The 5,092-nt window shown below is 34.6% G+C and overlaps 1 pseudogene; it reads right to left on the bottom strand.

Annotated features, from left to right (window-relative positions):
• Positions 1 to 1,509: 1,509 nt before the first annotated feature.
• LOC120126996 lies at positions 1,510 to 4,430 on the bottom strand (annotated as a pseudogene).
• Between the last annotated feature and the right edge of the window lie 662 nt (positions 4,431 to 5,092).

Genomic DNA, 5,092 nt, shown 5'->3' with positions numbered 1-5,092 from the left:
TATCAGTTAGTTAAGACTGTTAGCTAGCTAAGCCACTGTTCGTGAAAAGCTCTATGAGCAGCTATAAAAACAATGTACACAGTTACTTTGAATAAATGAAGAAAAGTTTCTGTAAATTGATAGTTCTAAAGTCAGTATATCAAGACATAGGTCAATTTTGAGTTGTATTTGTGAATGTCACATATAACATTCTGAAACATAGTTAAAAAATTATTCAATATTTGATGATAATATATATATAAGAACTTATTTGATTGTTTTAAACTTCGAATGTGTGTCTAAATGAGGTATTCATTTCGACTGAAATATGATTCGATTTAGTATTTCAATTTGAGTGTCGAATTGTAAAAATTGGAGGTTTAGGTGCTTAAGTAAAAATCAGGCAAAAGAGGAAACCTTACTTTAGTAATTATACCTAAAGGTGCCTTTGGTGGATATGGTGATGCATGCTAAATTCCATCATCTCACATTTTTGTCAAAAATCTATAATTTCTACCAATTGTATTAAACTGAAAAGTAAATTGAATATAATAAATAGAGGAAACCCTTTGGAGAGGGTTTACCCCCTTAAACCCCGCGTTTTATTAGACAAAGAAAAGATGAACATTTCATTCACCTTCTCCAGATGCTTAAAAACCATTAAAAAGAGAGCTTAAGAACCCTGGAGTGAGAAACCCTAAATCCACCTTAAATTAGTACTTCAAACTCCGAATTGAAGGCATATTTGAAAAGCCCAGCCTTAGCTCATATATTTGGTAGCATTTGTTTCACCTAAATAGGGTAAGTGAAAACCCTAAACTCATTTAAAGGTTCAATGGAAATCAGTGTTCAAGTGTAATATTGGTTTAGATGATAAATATTACTTTGAATTTGTGTTTTGTTTTGTTTTATTTTTAGAAAAAGTGGATTTGGTGGAATCCTCTAAAGTTAGAGGGAAAGCTGAAGTTTTTGAATAATTTGTTGATTTAAGGCTTTTCAAAAGCTCGAATTAGGTTAGTGTAGCTATAATCGAGTCTTCTGGTTGTGTATGCGTCTTGGTTTAAATTAATAAGAAATAATAAATCAATTTCACTAAGAAGAAAAAATTGACATCCGTAGCAAACCCTAACAAGAAATTTTGAGAGTTAATACGCTAAGTTCTTAAGATTTAACTCATGATATACAATCACATTGTAATTCTCTCTAAAAAAAAGATCTAAGACACTGCCAAATCCATGTAAAAAACTATAAAAGGGATATATGTATAGTCAACTGCATAAAACATAACCAAGCAAAAAGTAGACGAACAAATTCCAAAATACAAATGAAGAGGATTGACGACGGTTACCGGAATGTGGAAGTTTTGGGGATGATCATATCCAACAATCAATCATTTTTTTCGGTGATCATCACCTGTAAATTAGTATAAATATCATTTTTCTTCCACAGATTTGTACACAACGGACCATGACAATTTGGGACCAGCATTGTGCAACTCTACCATAAATGCAGCCATGTCTTAACGCTTAAGATTGCCGGAAACACTGCACCACTGCAGGGAAGCTGTCTTTTTTTTTTCACATCACATAGCGTAGACTATCTCCCCGCTGCTATCAACATCGAGCTCGGATTCAGAATCGAGGTCATCCATGTCTTCGTCGTCAAGGGGGTCCAGCATGTAATGGTTTAAGCTTGGGGCTCCAGCAGCTGGGATGGTGGCCTCGGCAATAATCTGCATAATCGTGTCTGTGCTCTGCATAGGTTGATCAGGCTCATCGAAATGGCTACCCATTGTGTGTTCGTCCATCAGGTCAGCAGGACGATTCTTCAAGAACCACTTGTGGTTTCTAATTTCCGGAATCGTGATTCTCTGTCACACACAAAAAATCCATTATCAGAATGGCTAAATCGCTTCGGAATCACAATAGTTTTCAAAAGTTGTCACAAAAAGCAAAAAAAAAAAAACAATCCTCGTTTCCTTTCTTGGATGTTCATGTACCAAGATAAAAAGTTAGCTTTGAAAATTTGAAGAATAATTTACGAAGTGGAAGCAAGCAGAGATTACTCACAGCTGTAGGATCTGCAACGAATATCCTTGTAATCAGATGTCGACACTCGGATGATATTTGGACAAAATCAGGAATGGCATACTGGACACTAAGGATTCTCTGCACCAAAAATAAAATAATGAGCAAACAGATTCATTTTCGGGAAACGAAAAAAAAAATGATTGATGAAATAACAAGATCGGACGGCATACTTGTATTGTCTTCCTAAAGTCTTTTGGCTCATCAGGATCCTCAAAAGGGTATGCCCCAACCAGCATTACATACAAGGTAACCCCGCATGACCATACATCTGCAATCTGATATCGCACAACAAAGTCATTAACTCATTTTTACTAAAGTTCATATTCTAAGATAAATGCGCAGAGAAGTATGACTCACTTGCACAAAAGACCCATTCCTATTCAACAAGAAATAAAAGAGTCAATAAACTCTTATATAGACAAAACTCTCCGGTTGAAGCTGGCCATATTAAATGGTTTACCATTCTACACATCCTAGTTATGAACTGCCTACACGGTAGAGGATCATTCATATCCAGCATCTTTTGCAACTGTAATCTCAAACTGCTATGAATAGTAAGCTGAAGTTTAGATCAACTAAAGGGTGAAAACATCAATTAGATATCATTTTAACCCCAAATACAACCAGAAAGCAATGAACGGCCCATTGAACATATACCTCTTCAAGTATTAACCAGAATTGGGTGCATACTGTAAACCGACATTCTAAACTAATTTGTACATCTCGTAAATATACCTTGCCGTCGTATTCTTTCCGTAGGAGTACTTCAGGAGCAATGTATGCAGGAGTACCGACAGTAGATTTTGGTTGCGAATGAAGAACTGATGACTGAAAAGAACAACCACAAGTAAACACAAACACGATAATTAGAAAACCAAAGGGAACATGTTTCACAAATAGAAAGTATAAGCCTTGACCACACCAAAAGAGGGATAACAAAGAAGGCATATATACCTTGGAGTACCCAAAATCACATATCTTAAGCCGGGAGCGGGACTTCCATCTAACAATGTGTTTTCCAACTTCAAATCGCGGTGGCATACTTGCTTCATCAAGTAAAACAAACCAAATCGATGAGCAAAATAATCTATCATACTAGACATGACACAATTCAACACATTTTTAAAAAATGGATAAATTATATCTACCATCTCGTGGCAATAACTAACGCCGGAGATAAGCTGCTGGAAGAAGAACCGAGCCTGCATCAAAACAATAGATATATAGAAATTAAAACAGAAACAAACACAAATGAAAGGGCGCGTAAAAATGAAGGCAAAACATAGGAAAATAAACCTCATCCTCATTGAAACGACCGGCGGCACAAATTCGCTCGAAAAGCTCTCCTCCGGAGGCATACTCCATTACGATAGCAAGATGCGTAGGTGTTAAAATAACCTAAAGTATTAATGTTCATAGTCAATTAATCGAAACATTACCTTAATTTAACAATATATATGTATAGTAAAATGAGTTAAGTATTAACATTACCTCCTTAAATCTAACAATATTGGATGCCTCAATGATCTATGATTGATAATTTCTCTTTGAACATTTTCATCTATCTGTAAAACGGCAAGGTGGCACAAATTTAATGCCCAAATTAATTTTTTAAAAGTTAGTTAAGTAGTTGAGATTTGAGAAACCAGAGAAATCGGTCCTCGTGTTTTATAACTTTTGGAATGATATTTACCGACTATACTAGCAAACAAACATCAACTAAAATATTTCCGAAATTAACAAAATTAACATCGAAGTTATCCAAACGAATATATTTCCAAAAATAAACCAAATCAACAACAACAAAAAAAGGAAAGAGATCGTTGTTTATGAATTAAGAAGCTAACCTTATCGCCTCTCTCGATGTACTTGACAGCGACGAGCTCCATAGTAACCTTGTCTCTCATAAGCCGAGCGACTCCGAAATTACCTGATCCTATATCCCTAACGAAATCGTACCGGTCACTATCGTGCATAATCGGCATATCCATAGCCGGTCCGACCGTCAAGTCTGCTCGATCCATTTTTTTTGCAATCTTTTTCAGTTTTCGATTCTACCCCGTTAAAAGAAAGAAGTAACTCACCGCCACATCACCGGACTCAGTTGTTTGGTAGGTTAATCACTGAGTTAAAACGAGCCGTTTTATAATAAAAAGAACGAGGAAAGCTTATTAGTTGATCGGCGATCAATAGAGTGGTTCAGCAACAGTTGTGGGAGGAGGGAGGAGGACCTTTTGGGGAAGAGGAAGAGATAAGTCCAAGGAAATATCTGGTAGAAAGCTAAGGGAGGATAAGAGAAGCACGGCGTCGTTTGGAGGTTGTTGCGTGGTGGGTAACCATAGGATTGGCTGCTCTTATGGTTGTCTTATTATTTCTAGATTAATTTGACACCTTTTTTATTATTCAGAATTTGTCGAATTAGAAAATTGGATGACTTAAATGTCCTTTTGTTTGGATAATATTTTAAAGCGTAGCGAGTCACGTGATTTTATGACAACCTTATTCGGTATTATGCTGTCTTTTATCCGTAAAATTTGATCTGACGGTTTTGGCTTTATCATTGTCCGAATCAACACGCAACCATATCATTTTTTATGATTATCCTTTTGCCTTTTCCCCCCTAGAAACTGCTTCCTTTTAAGTTTAAATAAATAAAAAATACGATTTTATTTTTATTTTGTTTTCTAGTAATTAAAATGTATTTTAAATTTTACTTTTAAAATATGTATTTATTAAGGCATTTTATTTTTTTAATTCCAAAAGAAATGTTGGCCAAATGATGTAATAATTATAATTTTAACCTTAACTCGTTATATAAATAACAGTTTTATATAACAATATTTTGCATCAAAATTGTTTATTTTTGTAATAAGTAGATTTATAGTAATTATTAAAAAAATAAATATATCGTTGTCTTTAAACTTAAATGCTAAATTGCTTAACCAAAAATTAAACACCTTAGTTGATTATTTGAAGTCATAATAATAAAGCATCATGCATCTGTCATCATGAGCTAAACTTGT

The sequence above is a fragment of the Hibiscus syriacus genome, unplaced genomic scaffold (assembly GCF_006381635.1).
Source record: "Hibiscus syriacus cultivar Baekdansim isolate YM2019G1 unplaced genomic scaffold, ASM638163v2 tig00110462_pilon, whole genome shotgun sequence".
Classification (NCBI taxonomy): domain Eukaryota; kingdom Viridiplantae; phylum Streptophyta; class Magnoliopsida; order Malvales; family Malvaceae; genus Hibiscus; species Hibiscus syriacus.
This window is presented reverse-complemented; position numbering and strand designations above follow the sequence as displayed.